Source organism: Triturus cristatus, chromosome 11, assembly GCF_964204655.1.
Source record: "Triturus cristatus chromosome 11, aTriCri1.1, whole genome shotgun sequence".
In the NCBI taxonomy this organism is placed as follows: Eukaryota; Metazoa; Chordata; class Amphibia; order Caudata; family Salamandridae; genus Triturus; species Triturus cristatus.
The window spans coordinates 1,096,442,000-1,096,454,797 of NC_140594.1; positions in this window are offsets into that span (position 1 = coordinate 1,096,442,000).

Consider the following 12,798-nt stretch of genomic DNA (forward strand, 5'->3'; position numbering starts at 1 on the left):
AAGTTACAATCATAATCTAACACAGTGAGCTATAAAGTGTCATCAAAGAGCTGCCTGCAAGCTGCAATGTACAGGTTAGAATGTTATATATTCTTTTCAGTCTTTTATTACCCACATGTTGCTAAAAAGGGTTTGTTTGGGTAGAAATACATTCTTATCAGTAAGGCAAACCCTAACCACTGTGTTACCTTCTGAATCTTGGGCTTGTGCTTTTCCACACCAAGCACTCTCAAAAAGCAGGGATGGCATGTGAACCATACACCTTTGTCTTTGTAGCATTTTCTATACACTGATTTACACATGTATCATTGGCTCTGTATTGTGTGCGATGTAAAGTTCTCGGACACCATACACTGGTTTGAGAGGAGCTATAAAACAGATTTAGCTTTTCACAGTTCTAAACGTTATTTCACACATGCAATATATTAAATAATTTATATTATTAAACAACCAGGGTTGCAAACAAGTGGAATCCACTTTTGAAATGACAAAAATGCCAATATACAACACTAAATATACAATCAGACAATCTTAGAGGCTGTATTTAATAAAATAGCTTAAAATCTGATGATAGTAACGTGAAACCCACGAAGCAGGTCCGTGATGTCACACACCTTCATGAAAAACCACACACTACAAAACAATGGAACAATTAAAATTTTGTTTTGCGTCTTACGCCATACATTTTGTGAGTCAATCAGATTAACACTTACAAAGTCACCAACACGCTCACTCATTCACATCCCATCGATCCCTTTCACACATGGTAGGTGGGTGTACAAGTTAAGCTTAAAGTAGTAATCTGACGGCTTAATTTCACATATTTTCAAATTCTGTTCTATACTCTGTATTGACATCTGTCAAATTTAACTCCCCCTGAAGGTTTGTTATTTCAGGCAGTTACAGATTTCTATATGACTATTTTATTGCAAAAGGTTAAACTCTAAAACATTTCAGCAAATCCTTTCCTGTTTACAATAATTAAAATGTAGTCGTGGCCCAAGAGAACTGAAACATAACGAGAACAGAAATCCATATAGGAGGGTAAAATAAATGAGAATTTAGCCATTTGAAGGTGTGGGAAGCCTTGGTGACTGCCACAGCAAAGGCAGCAAGTGTTGGCTGCTGGTGCTTAAAGGCTGATAAATCTGTCACTCTCCTCTTCTGCTTAAAGCCGGAAATACCCACCAGTAATTAACATGGCCTCCATGGCATATTCCGAAGTGTTGAGGTCACTGGAAACAGGAAGAGGCTCAGCGCCAAAGGGTTGAGAGAACTCAGCTGAGACAAGACTTGAACTCCCTTTTCCACACGAGGAACTTAATGAGAGGTTCTGGGTCAAAAGTAAGGAGGCTTATTAATCTCTCTTGGAAGCTTTATAGACCACCAATGTGGGAAAATAGTTTTTGGAGGCAAAAAGGTGCAGAGAATGATATTGTGTTGAGCTGATGTGGGCCATTTAATGCTGGGTGGTCTTGTGTGGTGTTGGCCAACCTCTGAAAAGTACTGTAATTTTCTTCTTGCTGTCTAAAAGTATGTGTCTTGTGGCACACCGTAGCTGCTTTGTGGATCTTTTGAGCACTGTCGGCTTTGATTGGATGGGTAAGTAGCATCTCTTTTATGCATTGATGGACACAGGAAATTGGCTATCCACTCAATCAAGATGACACAACTCAAAACTGTCTGTGTGGCAGTGAGTCCCACACATGGATCCCAGTCTCACTTTTAAAAATTATGAATGGGCTGTAGATATCTTGAGTTTTGGTTGGATGCCGGCCATCGGCATATGCCTTTCGATATATAAGTGAGTAAAATGCCATTCAGTTTCTCTGGGCTCGATTCACAAAAGTTATCTGAGACAAAATCCTAACTTTACGACTTTTAGTATTCACAAAAGGCATTTAGTAATAGTAAAGTTAGGAATCCTAACTTTACTACTACTAAATACCTTTTGTGAGTATCGAAAGTCGTAAAGTTAGGATTTTGTCTCAGATTACTTATGTGAATTGGGCTCACTGTGTGTAATATTTTCCCTTTCTCTGTGTGCAATGCATTCAGTTTCACTGAGTATAATAGATAGCACAGAAAATTTCTACGACACAATACTGTTGGGGTTAAGTGATAGAATCTGTGTCTCGAAGCTGGTTCCTAATCCAAGCGGGTGATTGTCACTTGAGTGTCATATACCTGCTATTCCTTGCAGAGGCAATATAGAGGGTAGTAAGTGTTCACAGCACACCCATCCTTGACACCCCTGGCACATATCTGTGACATCAACAGATTGGAGCTCCTAGATGACAAACTCAATTAATGAGAGCAACGTGGAGTACCCAGGGTGGTACTCTACATCTATGCACCATCCACCATGGCCACTGAACCCAGAGGAGAAGAGAAGCTGTTGTGGGAAGACGGTGATTCTGTGATGATGCTTAAACCGCACGTAACACCGTCCTGTCTGGGTGGTGGAAGTACTGTCCAGCCCTTCTTATTTGATCCATCTTTGCCTCTAACTTGACTTTCTTATTCCCTGTCACTACTATGACAGCTTCCATCCCATAACCTAACTCCTTCCCCTGGAATGCCTTGATTCCCGCAACCAATGCGTATAGTGCAAACACCCTCATGAGATTCTGAATACGGTGGTATACCCCTGCTATATGACAGGTCTATCCCATGACGGCTGTAGGCTACGCTCGTCTATGCAGGGCCTTTAGTCTGGGGAATTTCAGCCAAGAATCAGCTCGGATGGAAATATACTATTAGGGCTGTATGACCAATAGCCCAATGTGGAGAGTCGTAGGTTCACTCAGTCTCGCAATTTGCTAAACGTTTGTGTGGCACACTTGTCAGTTTAACTACACAGTTCTAGAACATATTGGAGTCTCTTACTCTTTCAGTCATGGCCTTATGTTACCTGCCCAGGTGAAGTGCTGCTTAGCATTGTGGTGGTCATCCCATACTCTAAGATCAGTCAGCAAAATCCAGTGGCAGTGATGCAGGTTCATGGAGGTGGCCTGCTCCTAGGTCATGTTGGAGTTTTGGTACAGCTGGATGGGACCTGCGGTCATCTCTCCTTTACTTTTGCAGTCAATGGGCAATCGGGAAAGACCTCAGGTGTAGTGATGATGACGTCTGGACACACATAGCTCATCAAATGCAGCAGGCAGGGCACTTAGGTCATGGTAGAAATTCAGTTCCTCGGGACTGAATCAGCAGTCATCTCTCCTCGGATTTTTATGGCCTCAGGATCCTGAGGGAAGTCCTCAGTTGCAGCAGCAATGATTTCTGGACACAAAGCTAGGAGGTGGCACCACAAAGGCCCCTCAGGTCATGCCAGAGATGCCAGATGGTCCTAATGATGAAAGTTACTATCACTTCATGTAGTTTGCAAAATAAACAACACAGAGAAGATGGAGGAGCCACTTTCAGCTTGAGCCAGGACCAGGCACTCTCCCACACACACAATTCAGATTCTTCTGGGTGTTCTTCATACCAGGAACATGACTGAGCTTCTCTTCCAGGACAATCTGTCCTCCTGCAGGCTCATGAACTCTCCTTCTATCTCTGAGCCAGCAGGCAGTCTTCTAGGTGCTAGGAAGACACCCAGATTTTCTCCTGCCATTTGCTCAGACTTCGGGCAATGTCCCCTCACCTCTCGGAGAGTGGCTGTCGAGCAGACACCACAAATAATCAGGATATCAGTTTCACTTGGGGTCAGGCACACCTGACAGCCATATACCGGGCAGGGGACATTTCCCTCCCAACTCTCACCAATCCTGGAGCTCATAACACAGCTGACCAGGACATTTACTCTCTGTTTTGCTAATGTAAACCATGACAACAGACGTCATCAAGTCTAAAGACTGTCTTGTGTCAGATTATTAGCTTGTTCTTGCTTCGAACTGTACACCTCCACTTTTACCACCAGACGCAACCTTCTGGTCCCATTCCTCCCTTTAACGCCTCTCCCTTCTGCTTTCCCAGCTCTAAGACAGCATAGGGGGTATAAGCACATGGGATAACTCAATGCCAGTCACATGAATGTAATTTGTGTTCACAAAGCCACTACTGATTCCAATTCACTGATGCACGCGCCATTTGTAATTGTTATTGCGAGTCGCGTAGGCACAGGGTCTATAATGTGATGTTTATCTGTACTTGCAATTAGCATGTTGATGCCCACATGCTGCGGCTGCATTTCAAGAAATGGTTGCCATAAGTTTATGAGTGCAATTGATAACCATTCACAAAATGTAAGCTGTGAAGGTATGATTGTACAGACTTTGCTTGTGCAGGCGGAAGGCATCAGGAAGAGCAGGCAGTAGACCCACGGACCATTGCGTGGACCGGATCCCCCAGTGTCTCATTTTCCAAGTGCCATTCTTGTGACATTAGATCATCAGTGCCTTAAGCTGGTATAGGTTTAATTCCAGCATATAAGGAAGGTGAATGAAGTCTGCTGTCCCATGCAGGCCACCATCCCAGCATTCCCAATTGTGTTTTAATGAAGCCCACAGTTGATGCCCATGGCATTCATATGATCTAGGTGGGTGTTGCCCATCTCACTCCCAGTGCTTAATTTGGAATGAAATAAGTGACAGGGCGCTAGTCAAGAGGCCCTTCCGCTTGCACCGCTCAGTACCACTGTCAGTGCTGCCAGATACAACTCCACTAATAATCTTCACACTCCTAAAGTGTGGCAATTCTGACAATTCCAGGCTCACAAAGATGAAATAATATCTTTGGTAGCAGGTATTAGTCACTCATAGCGTATATTTAATTCATAAATAATTGTTTTTGTGCTTGTATCTAAATTAACAAACGGCGCCACCATGTGGCAGACTGTCAAAGTGCCGGAGCTGACAATTAAGTGCCGTTGCCATGCACCGGTAACCACCGGCTCAAATTAAGCACTGCTCACTCCACATTTTTGTTGCACACTGTATGATCAGTGATTATTTTGCTGCAGAGGGGGCAAGGAGATTCACAGGCCAACACATCAAAGCGAGCAGCTCTTTCATGAATCACAGCCCATGATTCATTCCTGCTTTCCTTTACCATCTTTGCTCCATTTTTGGTCCCTCACCTCACATCCAGTCTCCTTCACTCCTCTCTCCCCCTCTGTTCTTCGAAGAAGCTTAATGGCAGCATAAACACTATACATCAAATTCCCCCACTGCTACCCATCTCCTCATATTTTCTCCTTCTCCCTTCTGGCTTAACACAGTGCTTTTTAGTGCCTTTAGGGCTGTAGGCACTACAAAAAAGAAACTAATATGGCACAACATATAGCCTTTCCTTTGTACCCTGCTGGTGGGTCAAAAGAGATCTGGAACACAATCAATCAAGCAATTCGAATTTGTATGGCATGGCTTATCACCCAGGTGGGTATTCACGAGCTAGAGATTGGCCGGTCTTTCAACACATTGTGAATTCTTTCCTATTTGGCATTCTTCCCCTGTTTTAGGTTTCGCCTAGGCAGCGCATGCGCTGTCTTGGCGAGAGATGCTGTATACACTAAAGTGGGGGAAGCTCCGCCACCTTTTCGACCATAAATTTGATTGGTTACAATGACAAATCCTGCATTTCCATTGGTTGTTGCCGTCTTAGTCCCGCCTCCTGCCTGCCATGGCATCATTTTTCCTGTTCCGAGGCTATCAGCCCCTTTACTTGGAAAACAGTTTTGTTTCCCTGTCCCTCCCCGTTCTGTCCCGCAGTCGGTAACTTTTTTTACCACAACCACCCCCACCCCTTCCCGTTCGTGCTTTCTTTCATGCCGGCACTTGCATTAAAAATGCAACAGGTCTTCGGTAAATCCGAGTCCTATTGCATTTTCAATGCTTCTTGGTCGTGTGATTGGTGGATGAGGTCGCACTCTTTGTCTCGCATGCATACGATGACTTACATCGTACGCATGTGCAACAAAACAGTGCTGTTTTCCCAATTCGCCACCTGTTTGTGGTTAGTGTTGATTTGGCAAGCAGCTTATATACTGTGCAGCTGCCTCTGTTCGTATCTTAACATGGACAGACCACATTGTCTAAATCCCATAATGACTAAAAGCATCTCTCAATTTTGTGCGGTATACACCTTCGCCTCTATTGGACACTGCTGAAGTAGATTCTCTGTATCTGCAGTAATTGGGACTGATGACTTTTTATTTATCGTCAAGTTTATTCTTAAGTCTCGAGCTGCTATCCTGCCACGGCACAAAACATCGGAGATATCCTTCCGGTTGTTTGTTTTTCTTAAACAATGGAGGCGAACTACAATACCCAGACCTCCACAGCTTGGTAATACCATGCAGCACCAGGCATTCCCCGGTGGAACAGACAGTCTGTCTTCACTTGCGGCACCCCGCCCTTGTTACGGACTAGAGGACGAGGCTTAGCCGCGTCTAGGAAGAGATACGGCAGAACGCGTTGCACAGGAGTTACCTTTCCAAGGCACAAGTGAAGCCCGGAGGCACCCAGCCACACAGGTACTCTTCTTCACTGCAATGACTTTTTTCCTAGCGAGCGGTCAGTTTCCTTGGCACTCTAAGTAACGGTGTGAGGTAACCGCTAGCTCTTAGCACTTTCAGTGCCCATTAATCTATATGTCTCCCGACACGGGAGAGCTTTTTCGTATTTTCATTTCATGACTTGTTAGTTTTCAGCTTGCACTGAGAGACTGCATACCTCTGCAGTGCCTCACCACATCTCCCCCAGCCCCTTCTGCTCTCCTCTGGACCACCCGTCCTCTGTCAGTGACTTGTCATATATATACCACAACGGAAAGATAAGCAACATAAACGGCAACCACCCAAACTACTCCACCCTGTCTTGTGCCGTATAGCATGCCAATTAAATGTGGTACACATATATAAAGTACAGCATTCAGGAGGAAAACAACCATTTCCAGTTCAGAGTTTAGGAGCGTAATATTATGTTGCCGTCGCTTCAGTGTGTTTTTTTTTTCCCCCACCCACCCACAGATCATGTCATATATTTATTACCTATGTCTGTGGCAAAGGCACAGCAAGTATACCTAACAAGTGATGAAAGTCAGTTCTCATTCATCAAATTATACCGTCTGCCAACCTGGGAGTCAGAATTGGCCCATCATGATTAACATCAAAGGAAATGACTTCTGTTTTTCTTAGGTCCAAGCACATCAGTGTCTGAAAGCAAAGAGTTGACAGGGGCAGGCATCAGTAACTGACCACAGGGGCAGATGAATAAAGAGACTTTGGAAAAAGCATCAAGGTGGCCTACCTCTCTCCACTGCACTCTAATGGCAATTTGCACTCAGGGCACTATTTTCTCAAATACCTTTCTCCTGCCTGCTGTTGCAGGCAGGGCATGCTCTCTCCTAATGCTTTTTTTTAAACATCTTGATAGCACGGGTGCTGAATGCATTTGCAATACAATAGGTCTCGCATTTACGAGAGTTTAAGCTATTGGCTGTTGCAGAGATTCTGCTTATGCACAGAACTATGCACAGGAAACCAGGAACTCAGTGAATTGTGGTGTACCAAAAACTCACCTCAGAACCCAGAACCCCTTATCCGACCAGCATCAGTGTCCCATTCGTTATCCGAGTTTTATCTCGGAGGTCCCAATTTATAGACAACCCAGAACAAGCGACTTAGTGTATTCTCAGGAATGGTGGGAATCAGAAATACCTGTTCGTAATTATTCTCATATCAGTCCACAACAAGAGTACACAGAGACACTGTAAAGTTTAAAGAGTTTATTTTATAAACCTCGTGTCCTAAGATGCAGTACTTTGGCTAACATAAGCAGACAAATGGTTAAGATCAAAACCATCAGCATAGTTACAATATCATAGAAAATGAAAGGAGAAATCATAATAAAATGACAGTGGATGACAGCCACCTTCCTTTCACTAGTAAACTAATAGTATTATTATTAGACTAATAGAAGGTCTCTAGGCTTGAATGGGGAACCCCATACCGTAAAGATCAGCTCAGTGAGATCACATCACAGCATCAGGTATACTCTGCTCCGGGGAAAGCTCTTCTTCCGAATGTGTTTAAAGCATGCAGCCTGCAATATTAAAAGCACTCGACTTTCAGGTATTTGCAGCTGCGTGCGTGTTATGGCTAAATAGTGGGCCGATCAACCTGAACCCAACAACATGCACTGTCTAGTGACCCAGACTGTTTCTTTACACAGTGTTCAGACTAAGGTCGCTACTAACTGTTAGGGATGTGAACAACAGACAGTTCTCATGTAAAGCAGAGGCGAGCAAGCATTTCTTAAATAATAACATGTAACTACAGTGTCGTGTGCAAAAGCAGCAAAAGTGGCAAGATGGCTTTCTAACATCTAACGTGGTTGTGCTAACTTAGCAATGTACATATATAAATAGCAGTCCTCACTACATGGCATTCTAAATGACAATGCCTTTTATTTATCTTTTTTTAAAACTGCTCATAAATAAAAGGCATTGTCATTTACAATGCCAATAGCTCAAACGCTTGTAAATGCAAAACCGATTGCATTGCACGTGCTTGCCTACCTTCTTAAAGCTAAATATCTTTACCCCAGGGGTATGAATCCTTACGGAAATTTGAAAAAGTTATGTGAAATTACCCTACGTTGTGAAAGGTGGTTTTGCAGTATCTCAAGTCAGATTTTTATGGGTTGGCCTAACTTGTGTGAAAATGCCACAAGAGATCTAAAGAGAGGAACTTAAAGAAGAAAATGTCTCTATGCAAGAATTATTCTCCTTTAACCAATATCATCCTAGGGCATAATGATGCAAGATTGCATAATGCTAATTTTGCTTATTTTACAGACATAATACTCCTGAATTTCGAGAATTACGTTGATATAATTAACTTGTCGTCCACCCTAGTTTTCCCTCTTGCAACACTATCCGCTCCTTAAGATGTGTCTCAAGGGCTAGCACTATTCTGAATGGTCTGGTCGTATCCAGGACCTATCCTGGACTGGCTAAGCAGAACAGAGAGTGATAAAGGCAAAAATTGGAGGTGCAAGGTGACACAGTGGCCACAGTCACAGCCACTGTTGGCCACCAAATGATGCCTCTGCCGTCAGCTAGATAATACTTTGGGCCTGATTATGAGGTTGGTGCAGATGCATCGGCTCTCCGCCGGCACAGCTGCGCCAAACCCGCGCGAAGACCGCCTGCCGTATGATGAGTTGAACTCATGTACAGTCCTTCGCCTTTCCCATGGCAGTGCCTGGAAAACAGGTACTGCAATGGCAAAAATGGTCCAGCACGGCGTGGACAGTGACATCCATGCCGTGCTGGAGCTTTGTGGGATACAGACAGAGAGGCACATGTTGTGTCCCCGTGAATTTAGCCACATGTAGGAGGGGACATGGTGGCCATGTAGGATCCCATTTGTGCCTGCATCACCAGCCTTTTCATGGCAGTTTTACTGCCATGAAATGGCTGGCAGTGCAGGAACTCGTAATATGCTCAGCGGGATAGCATCAGTCCCGCTGAGCATGTTACATAGTAGCGCATCTTCACCACTGCCAGGGAACAATTGTTCCCTGGCGCAGCCAGTTGTCCTCAGCGGCAACGGCTTGCGGCGGGCAGACCACTGCCATCGTAAGTCTGGCACTCGCAAGACCTCCAGACTCGTAATCAGGCCCTTAGCATTAAAATTTCCAGCTTTTGTGAATGTCAGAGTTTCAGGATTATAAAAGTCGCTATAGCAATAATGGGGGGGGGCATTGTTATGACCTTAAGTGACCTTCAAATGGAACACTACACATGATGTGATCCAGCTTTTCGGTCGCGCGCTACCCATTTTACACCAATATACAGAATGCAACAAACATTTTTCACATCTGCCTGCAATGAACACTCTTAATAGATGCAAAAACACTTCCCGCCACTTATTAATGAGAGAGTGTGACTGGATAAATGAGAGCACAATTACAAGTCAGATGGGTAATGTAGCAAATTGAGTTGTGCCCTAGGCCTAGGCCTGGGATAATGCACTTAATTGAATCTGATCCTGATTTTGAGGACAATATTGTTCATTCACAGGGGGCAAAGACAGTGTCATTGAGTTTCCAATAGATGCTCTCATTTTCAAGGGTGGCTTATAGTTTCCCTAGAGTTGAGGACTTCAAACTGTGGGGTGACCCTCCAGGGGGTCTGTGGCTGAATTGCCAGGGGGGCGCAAATGCGTCTTAAAAAATTCGTAAATGAAGATGGCCCAAAAGTTGACGCATTTCCAGGCTGTCATCATTTACATGCAGCAGTTGAAGAGCTGAAAAGAAAGGTGATCTGTGATCCTGGGTGCCATGGAGTCGGGAGTCAGTGAGTGGGGTGGCGCGGTCAAAGATGCGTCAAAAAAGAGTAAAATATTCTGCAGCTATTTTCTATTTACCAGTGTAAAAGGTAACAGCATATGAAATAACTTGCACGTGTTAATGAAAAATAAAAGCAAGTTAAACTAATCTGTAGAAAATGTACTCCTGTTGGTTGTGAAACCTCTGCTGGCCAATGTGTTTGTAAAAAAAGTAAGTGCCATGGCTCTCGCCAGGAGGCAGCTTGCACAAGCCCATTTCTCCTGTTGGCACTGCATAAAACAGAACCAACTCCTATTCATGAAAGTGGGGAGGGGATGTGGCGCAATGGCCAGAGCTGCTGACTTCGTAGCTGGGGAACCAAGGGGCCTATTTACAAAAAAAGTCGGAGCGCGTAGCTGTGCCAAAATCAGCAGCACCGCGCTCCGACATTTTACAAAACGCAGGGATGCACTGTATTCTGAAGAATACAACACACCCCTGTGTTTCCCATATCGCTGGCACAAAAACAGTTGCCTAGTGCCAGTGCAGGCACCCTGCTGCCATGTTGAAAGGGTGCCTGCACTGCATGGGGCAATTGTTTATGTGCAGGAAGGTACACCTTCCTGCATATAAACAATCATTCATGGCGATTTGCTCTTTCTATGTGTGCTGTAGAATGCAGCACACATGGAAAGAAAGAAAAAAACGAGGAGAAATTAATGATTTCTTCTTGCATCGCCATTCTAATGCTTGGTAATCCATGGCGTTAGAATGGCGCTGTTTTTGGTGCTGCCTCAGCCTTGTAAATCTGGGCAGGGCCAAAAAGTGATGGGTGTTGCGGTGCAATACACCCCTTTGCCGCAGAGGACTTTTGCAAAAAGAGGCATATTTACAAAGCTGTGCAGGTACTGGGGTGCATGTGCACGGGGGCACACCATGTGCCCCTCTGAATGCATCCCTTGGCCCTGAGACAACAGAGGGCCCTGTAGGACCCCCTTTGTTTCTTCTCAGACATGGTTTTCATAGAGCAGGAACCACCATGAAATTCATGGCAGAGAGGAAAGTCGCAATATGTTTGGCAGGACCGCAGTGGTCCATCTAAGCATATTGTGGCCTTAAGGCCGTTGCACCACCGCCAGGGATCTCTAATCCCTGGCAGTTACCATGGTCCCAGGTCGGTCCGACCACCCGAGTCATAATAGGGCCATCAGAAGCCCGCCACTGCTGCGCACCCGCGAGTCTGGCGGTCCGTGGACCGCCAGACTCGCAATCAGCCTCTCAGTGAAGACAATAATACCTGTTTATAATCCCATTGGTGCAGTGAGTCTACAATAATTATTACAAATGAAAATATGAGTGAACATGAACAGAACAAAACAATGTAATACAGATTTTACATGATAAGCTAACCGCTTTTCATTAGTTTTGACTAAGGATTTTCATAATTAATCCACTGTCTGTTGGCTTTAACAACCTCTTTTAAGAATAAACCACTCCATAGCAACATACTTTGACAGAGGGTGTTTCACACATAATAAATCACTGCCTATTAGCTATCAAATGGTTCTTCACAATCATTCTCCCACTGCCTGTAGGCTTTGACACCAGGGTTAATTTGGCACACCAGGCAGATAAAGAATTAGTGTTTCTTTCCTGAAATGTTTCTCAAAAGCAGGCACGCAATGCACCAGGGGGCGCGTTTGCACAGTGGTGCCGGGAGGGGGTGGGGCCTGATATAACATGTGTGCAAACGCGCTCCCTGGTGCGTTGTAAATTGGGGGATTAAGTCCTCTTCAATCCTGAGGGTGACTGGGGGCCAACTAGCCCACCAGGTACCTCCAGTAAGCACCACAGAGCTGCGTTGCAGAGAGGTGTAAAAAGGGGCATGGCCTCGGAACACCTCTCTGCAACGCAGCTCTGTGGCGATTACTGGAGGTACTTGCTGGGGCAGGGAGTGTGCGTGGCCTCCGGCGAGATGCCGACTTTTAAAAAAAAATCATTTTTACAAGGGGGGTTGTGTGGCCCCCCCTTTTAAAAACTTTTTGGGGGCCCTGAGGACCCCATCCCCCGGGGCCTGACCCCTTTTTCTAAAAATATATATTTTTTTCAAATCGGAAGGGGCCGCGTGGCCACCCTCCCGAGGCCAATTTCAGCCCCGGGGACCCCATCCCCTGGGGCAGGGATACTCATAGTACGGCCTGCGGGCCGCCAGCGGCCCGGCAAGCCTTCCTTGGCGGCCCGCGGACCTTGCAGACATCGTGCCGGTTGCAGCAGCGTGGAGCTATGGGGGCCGGGCCGGGTGATTCTTTTAAAAGCCATTCACTTGTTAATAAGGCTTTGTTGTATTTCACCTCTTCTTAGCGCCCCTGCATCTCCCCTCTGAATGAGTGGAGATGCAGGGGCGCTAAGAAGAGGTGAAGTACAACAAAGCCTCATTAACAAGTGAATGGTCTTTAAAAGACCCGTGAAGTACTTGGGTGCGGCGGCTGTGTGCTCTCTGTCCACTCTGTGCCCC